Source organism: Pongo pygmaeus, chromosome 23 (assembly GCF_028885625.2).
Source record: "Pongo pygmaeus isolate AG05252 chromosome 23, NHGRI_mPonPyg2-v2.0_pri, whole genome shotgun sequence".
Taxonomy (NCBI): domain Eukaryota; kingdom Metazoa; phylum Chordata; class Mammalia; order Primates; family Hominidae; genus Pongo; species Pongo pygmaeus.
The window spans coordinates 1,368,635-1,382,051 of NC_085931.1; the positions used below are offsets into that span (position 1 = coordinate 1,368,635).

Consider the following 13,417-nt stretch of genomic DNA (forward strand, 5'->3'; position numbering starts at 1 on the left):
TACCTTGGGCTGTTCCCTGAGAGGAGATGACACAAGGGATGCTATTTACTAGACACCTCAAGAGTCATGGCCACTGTTGGCATCTTGGGGAATCCTCAAACAGTTTCAAAACTCAAAACCAAGAAAATAACACAAGATAGCTGAGGATGTATTGCCCTGTGAAGTTTCCAAAATGAAACCTCAACCCAAAGACATTCTGATGGGGTGTCTGTGTCAAGGGAATATTAAAGACAGGGGCACAAATGTTTTCTTTTTTTTTTTTTTTTACTGTGAAGTGTCAGGGGATTGTTATCTGCTTTCATCTCCTGTAAAATATTTACAAATGAAAAATATTTTTTGAGACTGCTCTTTGAAAAAATGAAGATTTAAAATAGTGTGTCTAAAATGTACTATAAAGAAGAGTTGATAATGTTGTGAGTTATACAAAGTTAGTTAGTGTTGGTAAGTGTCAGGAAAGAACTGGAAATTTAAAATCTGACTGCAAGCCAGAGTTAGGCTGGGGCAACAGAGTGGTAGATTTGAGGATCTACTTGCCACACATTTGGAAAATGCATGAGAAGACTAGCTCTCTTTTGGAGTGTTAAAACAACTAAAAAAAAGGCGATTATGATGAGGTGGCTCTAGTGTCCTGAGCTCTGAGTGGAGAGACAGGCCAAGGCCTCCCTAGATCCAAAAAGCTGCCCATTCTTCTCTAGCTGTGCACCTGATTAGATACTTTCCACTCCAGCACCCATGATCGGATAGAGTTCAGTTGCCCACCCCACCCCCTTAGGCCATGAGTGACATATGTGATTTGACACTGGGTTGAATAAAGCAAGAATTATAGGTTTTTCCTGGATCCTTTTATGGCAGGACTTCCTCCATGCACTGGACCCTGGCCCTGCCTGTAAAATACTTGCATTTACATTTGTGTGTAAGATTATTTTTATTTATGAATAATATATATGTGTTATTCATATGTGGAAGAAATATAATGACAATTATTTTAAAATTTCAATTTTTTTACTTTCGTGGCACATCCAGGCTTTAGAGCAGGCAGCCTAAGATTTCAAATAGGAGGCAATTCTCTAAGAAATAATATGTGAGGGACATGTGAATTTTAAATATTCTAGTAGCTACATTTTAGTAAATACAGCGGCATGCTTGCCTGTGCCTGTAGGTCAAACTGTTAGGGAGACTGATGTAGGAGGATCACTTGAGGCCAGCAGTTTGAGACCAGCCCAGGCAGCATAGAGAAAGCCATCTCTACAAAAAAAAAAAAAAAAATTGAAAAATTAGCCAGGCCTGGTGGCGCATGCCTTCACTCCCAGCTACTCAGAAAGCTGGAGGGGGAGGATCACTTGAGCCTGGGAGGTCAAGGCTGAAATGAGCCGTGATCACACCACTGCACTCCAGCCTGGCTGACAGAGCAAAACCATGTCTCAAAAAAATGATCTCTGGAAAGGCATTTTCTTTTACGGCAATGTAGCCAAACAGCTAACTATATATTGAAGCCATCCTTTAATTTTTAACAGAGCAAGAATGATTTCTAAGACCCCGAACTCCAGATATGCGATGGGGCAAATCCTGAAGTGTACATGGATATCTCTCACAGCTAAAGCATCCCTCACCCCTATCCAGCGCTTCTTACTCCTGCCACAAGAGAATCACCTGCGGGGAGGAAAACTTTCAAAATCCCTAAAATCGAAGTTGTAACCGATCAATTAAATCAGAATCCTTGGAGTTGGGTCTGCAAAAAATACGGTTTAAAGCTGTGCAGGTGATTACAATATGTAGGCAAGCCACAAAATCGTGGCTTTAACCAGCAGCTTTTGTTAGAAATGATTTCTCAAATGAATGTAAAAACGTTTGCTGCTGAATTGTGACCTTCCAATTTTACTTGCTTTTCCTACAATGTATATTTTGCAGACCCAGGCTTGCTTCTCGTCCTGTTCCTGATTCACCCAGTGCCCTGTGTATTCAGTGCATCCTGTGCACGGGTCACTGTGCTGTGTACCCTGGCCTGGGTGAGCATCATTCTTCGGGGAGAACCTTTCTGAAAACAAAGCTGCATTTCAAAAAATTAAAACCATGCTACTTACTGTATTGAGGTGAAAATTAAAAGACCTAAGGGACTCATCCAAAATTTAAAACATAAATAAATAACTTGGAACATTAATATACACCTGATGATGTCCTGAGTGAACATGCCCCACTTTAAAACAAAACAAAACATTACTATTATTCTAAAATATTAATTTAGGATTGTTATGAAAATATGTACTATTTAAATTTTTATTGGTGTATAACATGCATACAGCAATATAGGAACAAAACATTTATGGAATGCTTGATGAATTATTACAAAATAAATACACTTGTGTATCTAAGAATCAGATTTGTTCATGCCCTTGACACTTTCTCCTTTCCAAAGGTAACCAAGATCTTAAGAGCTAAGTGCAGATAAACTTTGTCATTTTGTACAAGTGTTTTATTACACATCATTAAAAATGTATACGCAATACAAAAAAAGTATAACAGACCAGTCACCAAGCTTTAACAGCTACTAGTCATGTGTCATTTTTGTTTCACCTATACTTCCAGCCATTCCCACTCCAATTTCATTATTTTTTAGGCTTTTTGGATAAAATATATATTCATTGCAAGGCACAATGTGAACTGTAAATAGTAGAGAGATGGGGTTTCACCATGTTGGCCAGGCTAGGCTTGAACTCCTTACCTCAGGTGATCCACCCCCTTCAGCTTCCCAAAGTGCTGGGATTACAGGCATGAGCCGATATACTCGGCCTGAGAATTCATATTTCTAACAAAGTACAAATCCATAGGGCGCACATGACCACTGCAATGTCTGTCTACAGTAAATACAGTTTGATGAATAAAATGAAAGGCAATTGACCTAAGGTGAAAAAAAAACACAAAAAACAATCAAACCATGGGTAGTATGTGCTATCTGTAAGAACATTTGGTTAAGAATAACAAACCAGTTTTATCATTTTAATAACCAAAATTGACAAAATTTCTAGTTTTTCTTTCATAGAAATGCTCTTTGCAAGAAAAAATTTTCATATAGTGAGAGCAAAAATGACAACCATTTGCAAGTAAATGTCTTATGAAATTAAGTAGCAGATATCATCAACCTCAATACCTTCAGATAGTTACCCCTAACTCAATCATTTACATACCAAGTGCAGATAATTTTCATAGTTTCCTATTAAAATTATATTTTAATGCCTTACAAATTGTGACTGTTTTTAAAGTTCACCAACTAAAATTTTGTATATGACATATGATAAATTCCACTTCAAGTCACCTTACATTTACTTAATTTTATTAGGCAGTGTCTGTCTACCACCCAGTAATACGTGGGGATTCTCCCTCCATTTGCACAGACATCATAGCTGGGGAACAGGGATTCACAAGACCCAGGTTGTTCCCTACATATTTTTCCTCCTCAGACATCAGTTCATCAGTCAATCAAGTCATGTGAGAGTGGAGGCCATGTATTCCATATTCTTGGGCACTCTCCTCCAAGGAGGAAAAGGCCAGGAGGTCCTATTAGAGGATGCACTCTGAGAGGCTGGGCTCCTAAGGTGTGAGAGTTCTAACCAGCAGGTGTAGACTTTTCAGGAGTGAGGAATGAGGCAGGTATTCCAAACCTGGAGCTTCATCACCTTTTGTTTCATCTCAAGACAATTCTGAGGCGCTGTTTTGGAACGTGTCTGGAAGGTGAACGTTGAAGAAGAGTGTGGGCTTTGATGTGACTCAGATGAGATCTTTCTTAGGGAGGCAAGAATTCAATGCCCAGAATCTGGGCAGGTGTCTTTGAGGTCAGTAGGTTGCCTCTTTGTATCCAAGTCCATTGCTACTAGGTTGGGGGCTGGGGATTCTAAATGGCTTCCAGACCGCCTCTCTGATTCTCTTTTGGAGATGGGGTCTGAAAAAGACAATGTCAGTATTTTTCGGAAATTCTAGAAAGTCTGTTTGGAAACCTAGGAAGACCTCTTGCCTATTGCCTAAATGCTCCATTTGCAGCTCTAGCCACGTAGATGCTTGGTAGGTATAGAGCTGGGTTTGCATTTATATCAGCAAAACCTATGTCAGAGTTGAGGAAGTAGTAAGGACAAAGTGTCTTGGTCGCAGGCCGGGAAACATCTTAAAAGCAAACTTCTAGCCTGCTGACTCTTGGCAATGAGTGTTGGGTCCTGGCCAAAGTGCCTTGAATGCAGCATGAGGCCAATCCATAAATCCAACTTCTAATGGAGAATTATTAATATTTTTTCATTTTGAATCAATCAGGGTGAAATTACCTTGCTATTGGTTTGCTTACTTTTTATTATTTCATATAAAATCTAAGACAAAATACATTAAATGCTTACTGACATATGTATTGACTCTTCACCTGGCTGATAATATCTCCCTAATTTTAAACTTTCTTCCATTTTGTAGGTTTCAACTTATTTTATTGTAAGATAGTATTAAATCTAACATAGGCATTGTCACTTTTACATATAATTTTATTTTATTTCATATATTTCCTATTGGCTTTTTACATTTAAATTATGGACTGTTTCATCATATAAAAAGCTTCATTTATATTTAAACAATAAGTCTTTGGATTTTTTTGTCTTGTAATTTCCATATTACATAGTAATGAGATAAACATTAATGTTTACAGGATATTTTAAATTTTAGATAATTACTCATTTTATCCATGTGAAATTTGTTTTTTACTGCATGTGCGGGTTGGAGAACTGTTTTCACTTCTGATTCATCTTTATTCTTATGTCCTCAGAGCTCATACCTCTTGTTGTTGGGGGATTGCAGTTTATAATTCCAATAAACGGGGCAAATTTAATAATAACATAATACAAATGAGTTTGAACGGAGGACAGGTCTTCAAAGCATACACAACATGGGCCTACATATGTACAACAATAATAATTTATAAGTTACAGTTTGAATAGAAAGTAAAAGTACGAAAAATTTGTTGAAGAAAATTAAAATGGAGATCATGTCTCAATAATCTCTGAGCAGACAAAATTAGTTAGGTCTCATAAATGATCTCAACCTTCCTTGATTTGCAAATATAAGCAAAACTTAAATTATTTCTTGTAGCTGCCTATTCAAAAAACAGAAATGAAGGTCAACCAATCCGGTGCAGCCAACGACCTTATATAAATAGAAACTGTTCAACAAGGTAAACAGACAAACAAAAAACAATTAAAAAAGTTGTGCTACCACCAATCAAATGATTTCTTTGTTTCTACATTTTTCCAATATATACTTGCTTCTTACACTGTCAATGAATCACTGAATATCTTTCTGTCTGATATTTTATAATTTTTCAATTGCTCTTACTCAAATAAACACTTTACAATTTCATTGTGTCTCAAATTACTTTTTAGCAGAATAAAATAAACTAGGAATAAATATTACAAAAATATGTACAGAATATGAGAAAAAACATAGAAAGTTTATGAAATATGTGAATGTAGACATAAGCAAATAGACAGTTTGTATCATATTCTTAGGCAGAAAAACTCAATATTATCAACATCAATTGTCCTTAAAGTTATTTATAAATTCAATTTTTTTCCTATATTTATAACATTAAATATTGCAAGTACACATTACTATAAAATATTATATAGATAAAAACACAAATAAGAATAAACAAGAGAACTCTAAAAAAAAAAAAAAACAAGACTGGCAAGCAGTGTGAAAAACCTTGATTGATTAAAAAACTCATAGGTCACTGAAACTAAAAATTCAGAAATAGACCAAAGTGCCTAAGAAAGTATCACAGTGCTTCCTGGCTGCTATAACAAAATACCTTAGACAGGATACAGGATAAACAACAGAAATGTATTTTTCCCAGTTATAGAGGCTGGAAAGTGCAAGATCAAGGCAGCAGCAAATTTAGTATATGGTGAGAGCCTTGTTCCCCATAGATGGTACCATCTTGCACACGGGACAAGGGCATTCCCTTCAACCTCCTTTGAAAGAGCACTGATTCCATTCATGAAGATGAAGAACTCTTGGCTTCACCACTTCCGCAAAGGCCTCATGCCTAAAATTATCCACATATGAATTTGGAAGGGGACATAAACATTCAGGCCATAGCAATAAAAACTACATGGGGGATGGCATCATTTATACATGAGGTGTAAAAATGTGATGTTCTTATCACAAAGGAAATAAATGATTTATTCTTCATGGCATATATCAAAATAAAGGTCCAATGAAAATATTTTTTTATAAAGATAAATCTATTTGGCAAAAAACTAAGTGTTGATAAGGTTAACCCTATAGGTTGCATCACGATGTTCAAGTTTTCCGGGGATGAGCAAGGCCCCGGAGTTTCCTCCTGTGACATTTCCCTGGAAGTTGCTCATGCTGTTATTCAATTTGAAAGTAGATAAAAATGTTTGTTTCTGTTCCAATATTTACTAAATTCAAAGTAATATAGGGCTCTTTACTCGTAATTCTCAAACAATCATTCAGTCAGTGGGGCTCTGCTGAGGAAAAGCACAGACACATCCACACAAGTATAATGTTCCTCAAATAGAGGACTTCTCCCTGTGCCGGAGCCACCTATGTTGCACTTGATCAGAGGCTTTCCCAGGCAAGCAATTCTCTGCAGCCCTACCACAGTCTTAACCCTGAAAATCCGACTCAGAAGGTGACGGATGAACACCCACCCTAGCGTTCTAATCTAATGGATCCTCTCTTAACAATCACTTCCAGGGATCTGGGCTCTTTCCTGGATTCGTTGGCCACACACAACTAGGCTCAAAAATTTGTACATAAGCTTTGATCCTCATTGGCCCTCCTGCCCTGTCCTACCAGCTTCTCTAGAAGTATCCTTCTCTAATTGCTCCTGAGAGAACTATCTAAGTGTATCTCCCTGTGCCAATATAATTGATCTCATAAAGTGCGAAGGGAAATAGGCAAGAGTCCAGCTATGGAAGAAGCTGTGTCCAGGGTTCCTTACCTGATTTATGTCTCTGATTTACCTAAATATTGACAAATGCAGATTCATCTCTAGGTGGTAGAAAAACAGAAGGAGAAATCCCAGTTCATAGAGGAAGAAGAAAATGCAATCAATGCTGTCTAGAGTCCCTCTTAAGCGCAGCCACAGGGTACTAACCCTCTTCAGGAAAAAGCAATGGTTGTCCATCATCTGAAAAACTGTGGCGTTGAACCTTTGGCACCGAGAGTGCACACTGCCCACTAGAGTTCCATGCCTACATCACAGAGAGATAGAATAGTCTCAAAGGATTCTTAAGGGTAATGTGGGGACAAAAAGGAGCTGAATCCACAGCCTCTGCCTTACCGTGTGATCTAACCAATAGTATTTCCAGACTCTTTTGTGGGTTGCACCAGGGGTTATTTAGAAAGAAAAAAATTTGTTAATATCCCACCATTTCCCATAGCTTCCGAGGTCTGAGTTGTTCATTCCCCAGGTTCCAGGTTGTTTTTCTCCCTCTACCTCCACAGAATCAGTGTGTCTCATTCCGGTACCTATAATCTCACCTTTATTCTAGTCGCCCTCTACTTTTTTCTAGACATTTTATCTAGTAGAGCCAGGTAAAATAGAGACAAGAATATTTACATAAAACTTAACCAGAACTAAGTTGGAGTCCCATAACTGCTACTAGGCTGGGATGCAACTCAGAGGGTACACAAGCCAGGCTGGCCTAGAATTGCAGTTATGGGAAAGAAAGACATTTCACCCAGGAATTATTAGGATGAAATTCCAAGTTTGTGAAATAGATTCCTAGATCCCCCAACCATTTCATCCTTATCTTGGAGGCAATCAGGAAGAGATAATAAACCATACCTAATCAACAAATTATCTAACCAACATGTGTGGAAAAGGAGGGAACTTCATAGAATTGGCTTGTTTTAGTACATGTGGTGAAAAATGCCACGAAGTCAGAGCTCAATTGGTCTCAAAAGCCTAAATGATGGCACAGATTAGCTTCAAGGGACACATGGTATGGCTGGAGTCAGATGACTATTATGCTGAAGATGTCAACATTGGTGACTGATATCTCAAGAAGTGGGCCAAAAGTCCACTTCTGGTTATTCTGTTAGGTATGGTCTAGGAATTGTTCAACCATGAGACAAATAGGTCAACTTTCACCAGCAACCCCAAGTCTGGCTTGCAGTATTAGACTCTGCGTTAGACACAGATTTAGGCTCAATCTGCAGCTTGATTGTGGTCACTCTTTAGAAAACAAACACTTACCATGGACTTCTAGATGAGTGACCCAGTTAGATCAGCATCTGAGATTGTTTCCGGTTTGCAGCCCAAAAGACATTCAGACAGTCTACAGTTTCCATTGTAGACAACCAAACAGATATAATATGTGCAATTACTCCAAAGCCTGAGTTCTGACCTTTGAGAGGAGCAACCATTCATTTCAGGTTCTGTATGGCCAGCACAGCTTAAACAGCCACAGCAGCCCAGTGAACATCATGAAGTTTCACCTTCCCTGACTCATCTATGAATCAGGACCAGTCATATAGGAAATTCTCAGTAAATTGGGGGCCCCACAGAAACAGCAGCTTTGCTTCAGAGGATTGAAGGAGGCACAAAATTTCTACCAGCTGGGGATGCTCTAGCCCTCTATGGGTGAAACTGAGTTTGGCAGGAGTTCTGCAGCAAGCTCTTAGCTGACTTTCAAATCAGTGTAACCGGTAGTGTGTCACTGAGTCCAAAAGCCCAAAGAACACATCTAGGTGGAGGCTAGTCCTTTACTGGAGGCTCCAAATGTCAAAATCAAGATTTTCTTGACCTCAGGATGAATTGATCAACGCAAATCTCCCTGAATATTTTCACTAAACCTTAATTGGATAGTAAGACTCCAGATTTTTTTAACCCTCACTAAAAATAAATACCTGATTTTTTCATCTGGGGTCTATGTATGTGTGTTGGAGATGGCTTTACCAATCAGCATAAAGTTACAACTCTCCTTGCCCCTCTACTTTCTAATTGTGCAGACTTTAAAATACAGAGGTGAGAGCTTAGGGTTTTCTGGGTCTTTTCCTAAGCATGTTCCTGACCCTGAGCATCCCCATTTCCCCCATTTCCTTCTTGATCCCGAAGACCATTAACACCGTCCTAATTCCCAGCAGCTTTTCCTCCTAGAGCTTTTTGGCATGATTATTCTAAAACCCAACTCATATCCTTTGTTCCTGGTGGACTGTGTAGTTCATTTCCATTTAAATGCTTTTACAAACATTAAGCTATTGATTTAAGATTTCTCTGCTTTTTAAATTAAGTAATGCAGCTGTTAGCTTTCCACAGGAATTGAGGGTTATAAAGAAAGGAAGAAAATAATTATTTTATACCAATAGTATGAAAAAGAGACTAGGGATGACTATATTAATAGCAGACAAAATAGACTTAAAAAGTTACAAGAGACAATAAGACATCATATAGTCATAGAATGTTCATTTGGCAGGAGGATAGAAATAGTTTAAACCCACACCTAATAATAAAACATTTAGATATAGAAAGCATAAGTTAACACAATTAAAAGGACAAATAGGCAGTTCTAAAATAATAGTTGAAGATGTTAATACTCCACTCTGAGTAATGAATAGAAAAATGAGATAGATGATAAATTAAGACATAGAGGACTTGACTAACTCAATGAACCAAATTGATCTAACAGATATATACATTATACTCCATCCAACAAAAGAGAGTACACACTCTTCTCAAATGCACATGGGGAATTCTCCAGGATGGGCTGTATAGTAGATCTCAAATTAAATCCATAACAGAAGAAACGCTAGAAAGTTTACAAAACTGTATAAACAACATAACCTTAAACAACCAATAAGTAAAGGAAGAAATCACAGAGGAAGTAGGAACATACTTACAGAGGAAGAGAAAAGTAAACAAAACATCAAAAGTTATGGGAAACAGCAAAAACAGTGCTAAGATGAAAAGTTTGCAGCTAAAATACATTTAAAAAGAACAAAGATTTCAAATGAATAATCACTTTATCACCTAGTAAATTAGACAAATAAGACCAAATTAGATGCAAAGCAAAGAGAAAGAAGAAAATATTGAAGATTTTAGCAGAGATAAATGCAATACAGATTATACAAACAACAGAATTCCAAAAAACCAAAATTTCATTCTCAGTTCTTCAAAAAATTAACAATTGGTAAACTTTCAGCTACACACGCAAAAAAATTAACAGCATATTTACATACTAAAATAAGAAATGAAAGTGGGACATTAGTACTAATTCGAAGAAATAAAATGTTTAAAAAAGTGTACTGTGAACTATTATAGGGTGATAAATTGGAAAAAGACACCCAGACTTCTCATTACAGGGCAGCCGCACTACAATCCCAGTATGCACCAAGATCAAGGATAGTGCGCTTAACTGGAGGATGAGGCGGGATTACGCACGCCTCGCTGGGCTTGGTGGATATGTATTCTCATATACATGCCCAACCCTTTGGTCACAGGACTGCAGGACTCCAGTCCCAGCATGCACCTGGCTAAGAGACCGTGCCTGTCAGTGGAGGAAGAGGCAGAAGACTACAATTCCAGCCAGCATTGGGCTCAGGGAATTTGTGCGTCACTGGAGGAAGAGGCGGGTTTGTGTGCTACTCGCCGGGCTTGCTGGGAGTTGTATTCTCATAAACCCTCCCAGCCCTTTCATCACAGGGTTGAAGGATTACACTTCCAGCCCCAGCATGCACTGGGCTCAGGGACAGCGCATGTCACTGGAGGAAGAGGGAGGGCTTTGCGCTTCTCGCTGTACTTTTTTGGGATATGTAGTCTCATTAACGCTCCCAGCCCTTTGGCCACAGAGATCCAGGACTTCAATCCCAACATGCACTCAGCTCAGGGACAGTGCGCTAGTCACTGGAGGAAAAGGCAGGGCTGTGTGCACCTCCTGGGCATACTGGGAGACGTATTCTCATAAACACTCCCATCCATTTGATCATAGGGCTGCAGGACTACAATCCTAGCATGCACCCAACTCAGTGACAGTGCACTAGTCTAAGGAGAAAGAGGCAGGGCAGTGTGCGCCTTGCTGGGCTTCCTGGGAGATAGAGTCTCATGACCTCTCCCTGACCTTTGGTTACGGTGCTATAAGACTACAATCCCAGCATGCACTGGCTCACGGACAGCCTGCATCACTGGAAAACGAGGAGAAGTTTGTGCGCGCCTCACTGCATTTGCTGGGAGATGTTGTTTTATAAGACTGTCATACCTTTTGTCACAGGGCTGCAGGACTACAATCCCAGCATGCAGCGTGTTCAAGGACAGTCTGTGTCACCGGTGGAAGACGAGGAGCTGTGCGTGCCTCGCTGGGCTTGCTGGGAGATGCAGTCTCATAACTACTCCAGTCCTTCAGTCACAGGGCTGCAGCACTACAATTTCAGCATACCTCTGGCTCAGGAAGAGTGCACTAGTCACTGGAGGAAGAGGCAGGTCTGTGCGCGCCTCGCTGGGCTTGCTGGGAGAGGTAGTCCCATAAACACTCCCAGCCCTTTCATCACATCGCTGTAGGACTACAATTTCAGCATGCACGGGGCGCCGGGCACTCCGCCTCACTGGAGGAAGAGAAAGGGGTGTGAGCGCCTTGCTGGGCTTTCTGGGAGATGTTTCTCATTATTCCTCCCAGCCCTTTGGTCACAGGGCTTCAGGACTACAATCCCAGCACGCACCCTGCTCAGGGACAGCGCGCGTCACTGTAGGGAGAGGTGAACCTGTGCTGTTCTCGCTATGCTTTTTGGGAGATGTATTCTCATAAACATTCCCAGCCCTTTGGTCACTGGGCTGCAGCACTACAATCCCATCATGCATCAGGCTCAGGGAGAATGCGCTAATCAGTGGAGGAAGGGGCGAGGCTCTGCATGCCTCGGTGGTCTTGCTGGGAGATGCAGTCTCATAAACACTCCCAGCCCTTTGGTCGCAGGGCTGCAGCGCTACAATCCTAGCATGGACCGGGCTCAGGGAAAGTGCGCATCACTGGAGGAAGAGGCAGGGTTGTGCGCGTCTCGCTGGGCTTGTTGGGAGATGCAGTCTCATCAACACTCCCAGAACTTTCATCACGGAGCTGCAGGACTACAATCCCAGGATGCAACCGGCTCAGGGACAGTGCGCATTACTGGAGGAAAAGGCTAGGCTGTGGACGCCTCCTTCTGCTTGCTGGGAGATGTAGTTTCATAAAGACTCCCAGAACTTTCGTCACAGGGCTGCAGGACTACCATCCCAGTATGCACTGGGGTCAGGGACAGGTCCCGTCAGTGCAGAAAGAGGCGAGGCTGTGTGCTTCTCCCTAGGCTTGCTGGGAGATATATGCTCATAAACACTCCCAGCCATTTGGCCAAAGGGCTACAGGACTACAATCCCAGCATGCGCCCGTCTCCGGGGCGAGGCACAGTCCTGGAAGAAGTCACGCCCCACTTAATATGCTGGGAGCTGTAGTCTGTTAACTGCTCTCAGCCAGTTTGTCGGTAGGCTTCAGAACTATAATCCTAGCATGTACCAGGAATTAGGGTGCGTAGGCCTGGAGGGAGGAGCAGAGCTCTGTGGACTTCCCAGTGTCCAAAGCACTGCTGAGTTCTTATGCTATGCCGACTCTTTGCCAAGGAGAATGAGTACAGAGGTGGACCTGGAGGACAGGTCTGCGCTGAGCATTGCGGAGGGTATTACCCTACGTAGGCACCTTACCTTTGCCCAAATCGGGAGGGTTGTCCTCAACCGATTGGCCCTATACTTCTCAGGTTCCTATTTCAGCTGTATCCAGGGTTCTTTCCAGAGCATTGCGCCTTCTGCAGCCCAGGGCGCTGCCTTCTTTCCTAAACTTCTTTGGAAACTGTCCTGATGTCTGAGACACTGTCCATTGTGCCACAGCTCTCTTTTTTCTCTAGCCAGAGCTCATGCTCAACAGCTTTTGAGAGAAATCTTCCATGTGGCCTGCTTATGGACAGCTTCAGAACTCTGCAGGGGTGACAAGGTCTGTGGCTTCCTGGAAATGTCAATCTCAATGGCGCCTTTTTCACGAATGTGAAAGTAGAGGCATCAGGAAGGTAAATTATTGGGTGGCACAAAATCTGCTAAGAGCAAAGGAGAAATCCCCATTTCCGAGGCGTGAGTATTGTGAGCCATTTTCATCAACCCATTTAAGTGGACAAGCTCCAAAATGCAACCTGAAGCTGCTGACTATTTAGGCATTTTACACATGAAATCATCGGTCTCATCTGAAGTCACGCCTGACTTGCCAGTGTCTCAGAAACAAAAATGGGACCTGATCCGCCAGGAACAGATAGAGTTCCAGCTTTGTTGGAGAGACATTTAATATGTGGAGCACTTGGGGTCGTTTGAAACCCGCTATCTTCTGTAGGGACTTTTACTTCTAGAGAGCATGTG

At 40.9% G+C, this 13,417-nt stretch overlaps 2 long non-coding RNA genes across 3 annotated transcripts in view; one reads left to right on the forward strand and one right to left on the reverse strand.

Moving 5' to 3' along the window:
- LOC129029596 (uncharacterized) overlaps positions 1-5,376 on the forward strand; it is a 37,887-nt gene extending 32,511 nt beyond the window's left edge. For both annotated transcript variants that reach the window (XR_008500269.2, XR_010125936.1), the window contains one exon: positions 1,515-5,376. This is a non-coding gene — a long non-coding RNA (uncharacterized LOC129029596). The remainder of the gene's footprint in view (positions 1-1,514) is intronic.
- On the reverse strand, positions 3,556-11,728 carry LOC134739316 (uncharacterized). Its single transcript, XR_010125937.1, has 2 exons — positions 11,253-11,728; positions 3,556-3,934 (listed from the first exon to the last, which is right to left on the reverse strand). It is a non-coding gene; the product is annotated as an uncharacterized LOC134739316 (long non-coding RNA).
- Between the last annotated feature and the right edge of the window lie 1,689 nt (positions 11,729-13,417).